Below are 13,312 nucleotides of genomic sequence, written 5' to 3'. Positions count from 1 at the left end.
ACCTGTCCAACACACTCAATCAAACAGACTCCAACTCTCCACAATGGCCAAGACCAGAGAGCTGTGTAAGGACATCAAGATAAAATTGTAGACCTTGCACAAGGCTTGCGGATGGGCTACAGGACAATAGCAAGCAGCTTGGTTGAGAAGGCAACAACTGTTGGCGCAATTATTAGAAAATGGAAGAAGTTCAAGATGATGGTCAATCACCTCGTCTTGGGGCCCATGCAAAATCTCACCTCGTGGGGCATCAATGATCATGGGGAAGGTTGAGGGAATCAGCCCAGAAGCTCAGGGCAGACCTGAGTCAATACCTGAAGAGAGCTGGGACCACAGTCTCAAAGAAAACCATCTAGTAACATACTACCCGTCTATGGATTAAAATCCTGCAGCGCACAACAAGTTCCCCCTGCTCAAGCCAGTGCATGTCCAGGCCCGTCTGAAGTTTGCAAATGACCATGCTGGATGATCGAGGAGGAAGCGGAGAAGGTCATGTGTCTGATGAACAAAAAAGAGTTTTTTTGGTCTAAACCCACTCGCCCGTGTTTGGAGGAAGAAGAAGGATGAAGTACAACCCAGAACACCATCCCCAACTAAGCAATGAGGTGAAAACATCATTCTTCTGGGAATGCTTTTCTGCAGAAGAGAACAGGATGACTGCAGGCCGGTATGTGTAGCGGGGAGGATGGGGATGCGGGCCAGTTGTTCGCAAGATCTTGGCAACAACCTCCTTCCCTCAGTAAGAACATGATAGATGTGTACGTGGCTGGGTCTCCAGCCATGCGAACGACCCAAAAACACTCCAAGCCAGGGGCAAACTAAGGAGTGGCTCCGTGAAGAAGCATCTCAAGGTCCTGGAGTGGCCTAGCCAGTCTCTCGACCGAACCCAATAGATTAATCTTTGGGGGAGCTCGAAAGTCCGTATTGCCCAGCGACCGCCTCGAAAACCTGAAATATCTGGAGAAGTCCTTGTATGAGGGAGTGGGCCCAAAACCTGCTTGCAGTTGTGTGCAAAACCTGGGTCAAAGAACTTACCAGAACTTATGACCTGAATTGCAGAACAAAAGGTTTCTGTACCAAATATATAAGTCTCGTGCTTTCTATTATCAAATACTTATGTTATGCCAATACAAATGCAAATAATTAAACTTTAAATCATACAATGTGATTTTTTCTTGGTTTTTGTTATTAGATTCCGTCTCCTCACAGTTGAAGTGTACCTATGATAACAAATTACCAGACCTCTACATGCTTTGTAAGTAGGACAACGCTGCAAAATGCGGCAGCTTATCAAAATCTTGTTCTCTCCCCTGGTCATATATTACATATTTTTTTTTGTTGTGGGCCACCCGAGCCAACCCCGGCAAGAATGCCGCCTGGGGCTGCCCATGTTCGCCATACCTAAATCCGCTATACCTAAATCTCCACTGGCTTTGCAAGATAATCCTCCACCTGAAGGTGTGGCATATCAAGAAGCTGATTAAACAGCATGAATCATAAACATAGTGCGCCTTGTGCTGGGACAATAAAAGGCCACTCTAAAATGTGCAGTTTTGTCATGTGGCACAATGGCCACAAATCGACTCAAGTTTTTGATGGACGCGCAATTGGATGCCCCCTCTAACTTGTAGGAATGGTATGGAAGGCATTGAAGCTACAAGACAACGAACATAATTGCATTTTATCTATGGCAAGTTTGGGATGCTATATTCGATGTGGTACGACAGCGTTGTGTCCAAATTGCGCCAATATCCAGCAACCTTCGATAGCCATTGAGAGGAGTGGGCACAAACATCCACCGTCCACAATCAACAGCCTGAATCAACTCTATGCAAAGGAGATGTGTTGCATCTGCATTAGAGAAAATAGTGGTCAACCAGATACCTGACTGTTTCTGATTCATCCAATTTTTAAGGTTTGGACAACAGACATATTCCCAGTCATGTTGAATCCATAGATTAGGGACCTTTTGAAATTATTTCAAATTGACTGATTTCCTTATCTGAACTGTAACTCAGTAAAATCTTTGAAAATGTTGCATGTTTGCATATTAATTTTGTTTCAGTGTAACATACATACTAAAAATTGTATTTTTATTGGGTTGGTTGCTCTGTATATATGCGGTGTGATCAATGCTTGTATTTAGACACTTGGTAAATAATAGAAGTATATTATTTTTGAGTGACAGCCCCACGGGTTGATTCAAGCTGACTATTAAAGTAGGAATGTATTTTTGTGCATGTATGCCTTCCCCAACTAGAAAATAAAAATAATAATAAAAGATAAAAATGTAAAAAAAAAAGAATAGGTTGAACCAACCAAAGCGTAATTGCTATTCATTAAACCAATCAATCTCTTCTCAGGTGTCTTTTATACAGGTAACGAGTTCAAACAGGTGCAGTTAATACAGGTAATGAGTGGAGAACAGGAGGGCTTCTTAAAGAAAAACTAACAGGTCTGTGAGAGCCGGAATTCTTACTGGTTGGTAGGTGATCAAGTACTTATGTCATGCAATAAAATTAATTACTTAAAAATCATACAATGTGATTTTCTGGATTTTTGTTTTAGATTCCATCTCTCATAGTTGAAGTGTACCTATGATAAAAATTACAGACCCCTACATGCTTTGTAAGTAGGAAAACCTGCAAAATCGGCAGTGTATCAAATACTTGTTCTCCCCACTGTATATTAGAGGTCAACCGATTATGATTTTTCAACGCCGATACGGATACCGATTATTGGAGGACCAAACAAAAGCCGATACCGATTAATCGGCTGATTTTATATATATATATATATACAGTGGGGAGAACAAGTATTATTGGGGGGTGTATCCAATACTTGTTCTCCCCACTGTATATATATTTATAATAATGACAATTACAACAATACTGAATGAACACTATTATTTTAACTTAATATAATACATAAATAAAATCAATTAAGTCTCAAATAAATAATGAAACATGTTCAATTTGGTTTAAATAATGCAAAAACACAGTGTTAGAGAAAAAAGTGCAATATGTGCCATGTAAAAAAGCTAACGTTTAAGTTCCTTACTCAGAACATGAGAACATATGAAAGCTGGTGGTTCTTTCCCGGTTCTGATTCTGTCCCTCGAAAAATGTAATTGTTTTCTGGTTCTGTTCCCTAAACCTGTTCCTCTCTCTCTCCCTCTCTCTCTCTCTCTCCTCCTACCTCTTACCTCTCTCTCTCTCTCTCTCTCTCTCTCTCTCTCTCTCTCTCTCTCTCTATCTGTCTCTCTCTCAATAACCATCACTAAAACACGTTGAGAATTTTATACTGCATTAGTTATTTGCAACAAAAGTTTTCCATTACAGCAGTAAATCAGAGTGAATAGTAGCCAGCGTATACTTAATCTGATCTAACAGTTAGAATTATCTGTAACTATTAACTGTTATTAAGTCATTAGTGATCCTGTCAGGGTTGTCAGTGTTGGTATTCAGACAGACTAATCTATTGGAAAGTCCCCCTAGAGACGCAGCAGGGGCAATCATCTACACACACACACACACAAACACACACACACACACACTAGCGGTAGGTAGGCGCCAAAACGACAGCCTTATTTAGATGTAGCTGAGAGCAAGACAAAAAGCATCGTCCTAGTAGTGTTAGGATGGGGTTTTATCCCTCTGTCTCTCTCTGTCTCTCTCTCGCTCTCTCACTCCCTCTCTCTATCTCTCTTTCTCTCTCTATCTCTCCTTCCCTCTCTATCTCTCCTTCCCTCTCTCTCTCTGACAATGATTGACAGATGTGGAGCAGTAGATATAGAACCTGATATATTGTCTATGTGTGGAGCTCTCTGTGTCTTTGTCAGAACAGGGTGACAGCTATGAACTCTATAAGGCATGGTTTTGTTTTTTGCCTTAGCATTACACAGCTGATTCAGGACCGAGTTTGGGAAACTGCTATAGGGAACACTGGGAAATATTCTACCAATACCACAGGATCAGACAGATACCCCATTCTTCCCCTAAAGTGATGAATGTTCAGAATGATCCTAGATATCCAGTCTAGTTTAACTTTCTACGTGATTCCTGATGTTCACTCTTGTAGCAAACTATGTTTTGAAGTTGGTTCTGTAAACCTAGTAAACAGATTTGATTGAATAGGGCCCAAGGTCAGTTTAAAAAAGGTTTGCATCTCTCTGTTCCCCAATCCCCAACCCTCCCCATAACCCTAACACAGAACCCTTATGATATCCCAAGCTTCCTTCCTCTACATTAACCCTATCTCTCTGTAACCCTCACCCCAGTTCCCAGATCAGGAACTCAGTGGTAACAGATGGGATCTGTCACCTAATGGATGTAACGGAAATGAATGTTTAACCCCATAATGGATATTTACTGTGAGTCGTTAATGACTATGTCAGATTAGGAAATGGCTTCTCACTCTCATCAATCAGGAAGGAGACGTACTCAAGAACCCAACTAAGTCCTTTCTCACACACACACATACACACACACATACACACACACAAACAACCACACACAACCACAACCACAACCACCCACACACACACACACCACCACACACAAACACAAAACACACACCACACCACACACACCACAACACAGACCACACACACACACACACACACACACACACACACAGCAGTTGGAGAGAGAAGGATGGAAGGGAAGATAGTTTATCTAGTGAAAGATACCATATTTTGGGCTCCCGTGTGGCGCAGCGGTCTACGGCACTGCAGTGCTAGAGGCGTCATACAGACCTGGTTTGATTCCAGGCTAGTATCAACAGGCCGTGATTGGAAGTCCCATAGGGGGTGCACAATTTGCCCGCCGTCTTCTGGGTTCGGGTTTGGGCGGGTAGGCCGTCATTGTAAATAAAATTTGTTTCTCAACTGAATTGCCTAGTTAAATAAAGGTTAAATAAATAATAGCTTCAGGTGATTCATGGAGTAAAGCTAAAATCTGATTGTTTCCATGTTTTCTGAAAACTAAACTCCCAGACTTAAACAGGTTCATATTATCACGGGTGTACTGATAACACTGTGAGCATGCATGTGTGTCTGGTGTTTCTCTTCATCTTCTGATGCTTTAATTACAGCTCCCCTCTCAGAGAGCAGGAAAACTCATTCTAATGCACATGAAAAGGAGACACCACACACACGCACGCACGCACGCACGCACACACACACACACACACACACACACACACACACACACACACCCACCCCCAGACCACACCCACCCCTACAGGGCACTAGCTTTGACTCCGTAGCCTTTTGGGATTTCTATCTGACGGTGATCTGTCTTTCATCGTCTCCTCTCCCTGATCCCTCTCTCCTTCTTTACCTCCACTGGGGCAGAACGTCTCCCTCCATATCTCTTTCGTCTCTCTCTTTGTCTATTGAGTGTTAATACTGTAGGTGGGCAGGGTAATTTACTGTGTCTCTTTGTCTCTCTAACACATTAGTAGGTGGGCAAGACAGTTTCTGTCTGCTTTTCTCTATTCCTTATTATTTAGCATGACAGCAGAACGACTGACTCTCTGCCTGTCAGCCTATTTGTGTTTAGTGTAGAAGGATTACGGCATCTGTAGCCTTGTTAAGAACCAGGCTTCCCTAGTACAGGGGTCTGATTTAGGCTGGCCTCTAGTGTGTAAAAGGACTCAGAGCAGTGGGTTATGGGACCTTGGGATTTGTTCTGACAGACTGACAACGTCTCTGTAGCCTTAAACAGCCAGCCATACAGTAGAAGAGAGAGAGAGAGCAGTGACCTCTCTGCCTCTACTCCCTCTTCTCTCCTCAAACACATTCGTTTATAACATAATTACTACTGTAAGTTAATTGATGCATATAACATACACTCCTTCATTTACACACCATGATAATATATGGTGGTTAGAGTTGCTCAGATTACAGTGTTGTTAGAACAACAGGAGTTACAGGTCAGCTCATATCATTATCTATCTACACATCTACTGATAAGGAGTTCAACATCCTGTTTGGTCTGAGGTCAATATATTCAGGAACTCTCTCCTCCTGTGATGATAGTCTACAGTGGGAACTGAGATGAGCGCAGTCACAGAAACTGCTTAAAAGCTTGTTACATTTGAATATATATTAGGCTACATATTGTTTAAATATGATCTGACATAATATTAGACATTTCTGCCCTGTATCTGGAGAAGGGATATTCACATCATCTGATTGCATGTGTTTGTTCTACAGAAATCTGCATTCATTTGTAAACTGAATATATTAGGCCTGTTATATATAGTCCAAGGTTGTCAGGCACACTTCACCATTATCCTAGACCTTCAAAATAGCATAATGATAATTTAAAAAAAAGTTATATAAAAATCATGCATAATAAAAAAATGTGTAGCAGAATGTCAGTGATCCAGCTAAATCCCTTACTAGGCTACTCAATTGGTAGCCTAGTAGCCTAGCTAGGGTTTTAGCTGTATCGCATGATTTTTATATTAAAAAAATATATATATAGAATAATCATAGGCCTATGCTCTTAATATGACCAATGCTGTGTGTTTTTTGTTATTAGGCTACTGCATCAGTAGGCTATATCCTTTCATCCATTTAATCCCGCGGCGCCACACTCGCTTTTGAAGATAATTTACATTTTCTTTCTCCCGTTTTTTCTTGTCTTTTTCCTTTCTAACTCAAACATGAAAGTCTGCGGCGGTGTGCTGGGGGGAGAGAGGGACAGAGGAGCAGAGACACAGAGAGAAAAAGGGATTGATTTCCACCGTGAGCGCTGCAGCAGTTGTTCAAAGCTCCAGACGTCAGAAAGCGGCAGGACTCAGCATGTCGAGTCCGGCCTAGGCTGCCTGTCTGCGCCCTGGACTTCCCCCAGGGCCCGGGGAGGGCGACAGCCAGGCGGCACCGTCAAAACAATTATGAGGAGAGGGACTAAGAGGAGAGCAAACTACACAAACCACACACTGGGACCAGGACCCGCCGCTGTCTCAGAACCCGTTGTCTCTCTCAGGAAGATGAGAGATGAACTATGATCCCATGCTCCCTTAATGTAACAATTACCTCGAAGATGGTAAGCTACAGGTCTACTGGACTCAGTAATAGACCTGGTGTCCTAAATGTTATTACTTTATAACCCACCACTTAACGACCATACAGCCACTCACACACTGCGCTCTATTACTACATGGTTTAGGCTAAGCGACTATGAACTTCCATATGAAAAAACAACCAACCTCCGGTTTAAAGCAATTACTTGATTATCAAATCTTTAAAGCAGAAAAACATGCCTATTTAAAACTGGAGAACATTTCGATGTTGTCCATTTGCCAAACTTATCTGACAATTTTTTGCTACATTTTTGACAAACAACGTAATGCATGCAGTTCTTTTCGAAAGATAAAATTACTGTTAAGTAGGCTACATGTGTCTGTAGCATAAATGCTCCAGGAATTTCCCCAAATCTTGCAGCAATCCCTCTTTACATTCCAGAGCGCCTTACCTGCGTGTAGAGCGGAGTTTTCGACGGGACAGGTCTTGCGGAGTGTATCGGAGTGTATCTCCACGATAGAGTGATGGTGGGAGCAATGCTGTGGTCTGTCTGCACGGACTGCTGTAGCCTAATGATTAGACTCTATTGGGGAGTCTGACAAGCATCACCGATATCTAAACCTCTGTAACAGATCCTCCGTTAATCTCTCTGTCTTCAGTCCGCCGTATGCATGCCCGGTGATCCAGAGTAGCTCCTCCTCACAGAGAAAAAGATAAGTTTTCCCCGCCCCAGAAGATGAGGATAAACCTGATGCAGGTAAACGAACTGTAGCCTATGTGGCTCCATTACTCCACAACGACATCTAGAGGTGAACCCCAAACAATAAAGCTCCTCTTAGGGTAGCCCATTGAATTCATGTAGGATAGCAGAATCTACAGTACAGTTAGGCTACTGATGTGGTGAGACAGAACAATTTAATTAATCTAACCATATTTATCTGAATCTATCCTTTCATCAGTGTGCCAGTAATCCAACTGAGAGAGAGAGATAAAGAAATAGCGAGAGAGAGATAGAGGGAGAGGAGGGTGTTGTGTTTTTATCCGGAATCAGGTTGTAGGTCCATCAATAAAAAGGAAGCAGTACGTGTCATACTTTGTGCTTTAAAAGACATGAAGGATTCAGATTGTGGTTCATTTATCTAAGAATCAAATTTCAAATGTGCCTTATTGTGATTTTTTTTGTTTTTTTTGTTTACCCATCAGCACCAGTTTGGGACAGACCGAACCGAACCCTGAACTTTACCTGAGGCACGAGAACTGACCAAAGAGACTCCACCACTGTCCATCTGTCTGTTTCTCTCCTATCAACTCTTTGTCCGGTCTCTCTCTTCCCCTTCCTCTCTGCTCCTCTGCAGGAAAGAGCAGATTAAAGAGGTGCTTGGCACTTCTGAGGAGAGAATGGTGTGTTTGAAGAGCTAACTTCTCCCCCTCCCCCTCTCTCTCTCTCTCTCTCTCTCTCTCTCTCTCTCTCTGCTCCATCATCTCTCTCTCTCCCCCTCTCTCTCTCTCTCTCCCTCTCCTCTCTCCTGTCCAGGCGTCTCGTTCTCTCTGGTCAAGCCTCTGAGCCCCGGTGCCTTCTTTCTCTATCTATCTCTTGATCCTTACAGGAGCCTGCTTCCCTTCCTTCCTTCCTTCTTCCTTCCTTCCTTCCTTCCTTCCTTCCTTCCTTCCTTCCTTCCTCCTTCTTCCTTCGCTTCCTTTCCTTCCGACAGACAGACAGACAGACAGACAGACAGACAGACAGACAGACAGACAGACAGACAGACAGACAGACAGACAGACAGACAGACAGACAGACAGACAGACAGGAAGACCAGCGGAGAGCAACAGAGCATCACTGGGCTGAAAACACCTATCATATTACTTTACCCCAGATCATTATTACCACAGGACCACAGCCAGAGCAAACAGAAACCCAGTCAGCTGCCTTCTAAAGCCAACAGCGATAAGGCCAATATCAGCTCTTCAATAATGGCAGCAGAAATAGGAAGAGGTTATCTAGCTACTGAAGCCAAACAAATATGACAGATATCTCTGTATTTAAAGTTGAAACTGTGTATTAAGACATGTAAATCACAGGGATTGGGATGGGCTGAGGGAAGCTGAAGGTTGGTATGTGGAATTGGAGACAAGTGGTAGTGGAGCTGCTGTGTGGGAGATAGAATGATGGTCAAAGATAAATGTAAAAATATAACATAATAAAAAGTACATTTGAATGACACTAAGTGGCAGTGTTTTTACAACTAATGCCGGTTTGCCTGAGGCTAATGCCGTGCAGGTGTTTGTACACATGCATATACACACACTCTCATTCAAATAAACACATACAAGAACACACACATACATGTAATAGTGAGGGACAGCTATTGGGGAACTGTGGGGGGATCTTGGAGGGTTGGGGTTCACGTTTTTTGTCCGGGTGGTAGATTCGTCAACGTGCCCTTGAGCAGAGCATTGACCCTGGATGCTTCTGTGTGTCGCTCTGAATGGGAATCTGTTGGATGACTGGTATGATGTAGTTGTTGAGTGGCTTCACTGCAAGTATATTGTATGTTTAGAATATTCAATAAGTTAAAACATTAAAAAAATTAAAAAAAGTCACAGAGATTTCAGGCTCCTGACGCTATGCATGATGGGTAGGTCTACTCTGTAAAGGTGGGCATATTTTATCCTCTCCTCTACCATGTTGACTGCATCGTCAGTTAACCTAGTTTCCACAATGAAAGGACATTGGGTGAGGAGAGGAGGCTAGCCTATACCTATAGGTAACATACCATTAAACTCTATACATCAAGATACAATCATAATGTAACATTATTAATGTACAGTAAGCTTTAAATATAGCATTTGTATTGGATAAATGTATACTCAGTCAATGTGAATTGTCAACGTGAAAAAGTGTAACTGTTTTCTGTACATGATTCCACACACACACAAGCACACACAAACACACACACACACTACCTGTGCATCAGGAGGTTTAGGCCCTGTGCTCATCTCTGTGTGTGGTAGAGAACAGTGCCGCCTCTCAGCCAGGCAGGATGTCAGATCTGGGGAACATAGCCTTCCCCCGGGGCAGGAGTTAAACGTGAGAAAAGGGCAGGTAGAGACAGGCAGAGACAGGTAGAGAAAGACGGTACTGTGCAGCTGACAGACCTTCTTCTCCCTCAGCCATGAGACTCTAACAGCAACAGGAACTAAGGCTGCATCTGAAATCGCACTCTATTCCGTAGAAGGTTCTGGGCAACAGGAGTGCACCATGGCGTCGTTTCAGATCAGATTTGCTAATAGAAACATGGTTTAGATGGCAACTAGGAATGTGTGTGTGTTCAGTCCAAAAGCAACCTCTTAGATCTTACAAGGTAGGCTCAAGCAGTTAAAATATGTATTGAGGTCAAAATGAACTGAAACCTCACAGATAAAATTTGATTCTATTGTAGCTTCATCCAAACATCTGGGTTATCGATTAGTTCAACATTTCACCAGCAGGCGGCAGAATAACCCCTCTGTTACCAACAATACTAGGCTACCTACCTAATGTCCACAAGATAAAACAGACAAACTATTATTTCTGTAGTTGTCCGCGGGGTGGCAGTGTCTTCACACATCTGTCTGCTCCGATTGAAGTCTTTTTTATTGAGTATCTATCATCGTCCATTGGTTATTCTGTGGTAGAGTAACCTACCATCCTACTCTCCTAACGGAGTCCACCAAATATCTGATTCAGTTTGGTTATTGACTTTACACATCATTTATAACACCTAAAGATAAACCTGTGTTCCAACACTACTATTTCTGGAGCTCATCCCAGAAGATGGTGACAGGTTTTGGTGATAATCTGTGTTGCATTATTTCAGATTATATGCATTCTCCACTCTGAAACCCACACAACTGTTACATTATCACACACACATAAACGAACGTACACTCACACACAGAGCTCTGCTCACCCACACAGCCTTATAATCACTGGTTATCACCTCTCTCTGGTTGGCCTCACTGAGCACCTATAGCCTATACCCATCTGACACGTATAGGTAGCCTAGCTGTATGAATGAATAACTGGTAGGGGGCTAATTGTAAAGAATTAACGGTCAGTTTGATTCCCAATTCTCTCATCTCCTTCTTATGGTGTGTGTGTGTGTGTGTGTGTGTGTGTGTGTGTGTGTGTGTGTGTGTGTGTGTGTGTGTGTTGTGTGTGTGTGTGTGTGTGTGTGTGTGTGTGTGTGTGTGGTGTGTGTGTGTGTGTGTGTGTGTGTGTGTGCGTGCGTGCGTGCGTGCGTGTGTGAGAGAGAGATGAGAGCGTGACCTCACTGCAATCTGCACAGCTGCGCGAGGGAGAGCAAGCAGAGAGAGCGAGAAAGAGAGAGAGGGTTGCCTGGTTGCCTTAACGGGGCTCAGTTGGGGAAATAGACAACAGATTGCGCTTTTAAACAGCCTACGCCGATATGTATTCTTCAGTTTCTGGTGCATTAAACGCGAAATAGAACCAACACCCACTCGTAACGTCAATAATAATCGGTAAGGAATATTCGCAGTGTGAGATGGACGAGTCGTCTCTGTTGGATCTGCTGGAGTGTTCCGTGTGTTTGGAGCGGCTGGACACTACAGCTAAAGTCCTGCCTTGCCAACACACCTTCTGTCGCCGCTGCTTGGAGAACATAGTCAGCTCCAGAAACGAACTGAGATGTCCCGAATGTCGTATCCTAGTCGGCTGTGAGGTGGACGACCTCCCGCGAATATCTTGCTGGTCCGCCTTGCTGGACGGGATCAAACAGCGGCCACGGAATGCAGGCAGTACCAGGCAGTCCCAGGTGGGGGGCGGAGAGTCATTGGGTTGTGCAGCCGGGATCAGCGCCTCTCCCCCGGGCAGTGGGATCAGGGACCTGCCGGTGGCCACAAGGAGCTCCCCCGTCAAGGTACTTAGCTCTGCTACTTGGTATTTGGACTGGTTGGCTGCCAACTTGCTGTACAAGAATGTTCCTTGGCTAGAAATCTGAAGAACCGAGTTGCTGCTATACATGTGTGGGGGGTGGTGGGGTTGCATAGCTGGACAACTGAGAATCTGTTTGGAAATCTAATTTGACACACTAATGTGTTGAAAGACTTCCTATGTGGCTCTATCCCCAACTCTAAGAGAGAGAGAGAGAGAGAGAGAGAGAGAGAGAGAAGAGAGAGAGAGAGAGAGAGAGAGAGAGAGAGAGAGAGAGAGAGAGAGAGAGAGAGAGAGAGAGACGAGAGAGAGAGAGAGAGAGAGAGAGAGAGAGAGAGAGAGAGAGAGAGAGAGAGAGAGAGAGAGAGAGTAGAGGAGAGAGAGAGAGAAGAGAGAGAGAGAGAGAGAGAGAGAGAGAGAGAGAGAGAGAGAGAGAGAGAGAGAGAGATACAGTAAGAGATACAGAGAGATACAGTAAGAGACACAGTCACCTGTGCTATTCATGTTATTGCTAGACAGACAAGCGAGGTATAGCTGCAGTATATGATTTAGTTACCTCAGTGGCATGGCTGTGCTGTGTCCAGGTAGTCTAGAGATGCAGCAGGCAGACAGCTGCATAGGTTTCATAACAGAGGCTGAACAATAACAGCCAGCACAATGGGCCTTTAAATATAAACTACTCTGGGTTTATTAACAGTATCCTAAGGTTTTGGGATGTTAGAGCCTATACTGTATGGATGTTTTATAGGCAGATAACATATTTGTTCATGCTTTCAGCTCCATGTCAAGCATGTCAAGTCTTTGGCCAATAGGCCACATGATGTCATTAAGAGTGCTTTTTATTCTCACACTTCTCAATCCTCTGAAGGGGAGCAGGGTGACTATTGAACATAAGCCCAGGAGTGAGAGAGTGTGTGGTGGGCTGCAGCCAGCAGACCTGCCAGATAGAACCACTAGCAGAAGCAGTAGAACCTAAACACTCATCATGAGTTGAGTACTGGAATGCTTACTCTCCCTCACTCTTTGTCTCTCAATGTATTTCTCTTTCTCTCTCTCTGACCAGTCACTGTTTGTTTTAGCTCCTTTGTGAGAGCAGGACACTCTGGAGACTCGGAGTAGAAAACACTCACAACCTCCCCCTCTCTCCCACCTTATTGATGGGAAGTTCGGCTCTTTTTACTGAATCGGATCTTTCAACTAATTTCGTTCATTTGAGTCAGTAATGCCAAGAGCACGCAGGACCTACTGTCGGCGAACAATGAACTGAAAACCCGCAATAGTAATAATTATACAAGCCTCTCGTTCACATGTCGTACCCTATATCTTTCGCGAAGTGGTGCACC

General features: G+C 43.6%; 1 protein-coding gene and 1 pseudogene across 1 annotated transcript in view; one reads left to right on the top strand and one right to left on the bottom strand.

Annotated features, from left to right (window-relative positions):
- Positions 1 to 7,741, bottom strand: part of LOC111978013 (tumor necrosis factor receptor superfamily member EDAR-like) — a 51,409-nt gene extending 43,668 nt beyond the window's left edge. The window contains 1 exon segment of the mRNA XM_024007771.3: positions 7,488 to 7,741. The gene's annotated coding sequence lies outside the window, so the exon portion shown is untranslated.
- Positions 7,742 to 11,345: 3,604 nt separating this feature from the next.
- Positions 11,346 to 13,312, top strand: part of LOC111971472 (E3 ubiquitin-protein ligase SH3RF3-like) — an 89,303-nt pseudogene continuing 87,336 nt past the window's right edge.

Source organism: Salvelinus sp. IW2-2015, linkage group LG2 (assembly GCF_002910315.2).
Source record: "Salvelinus sp. IW2-2015 linkage group LG2, ASM291031v2, whole genome shotgun sequence".
NCBI lineage: Eukaryota > Metazoa > Chordata > Actinopteri > Salmoniformes > Salmonidae > Salvelinus > Salvelinus sp. IW2-2015.
This window is presented reverse-complemented; position numbering and strand designations above follow the sequence as displayed.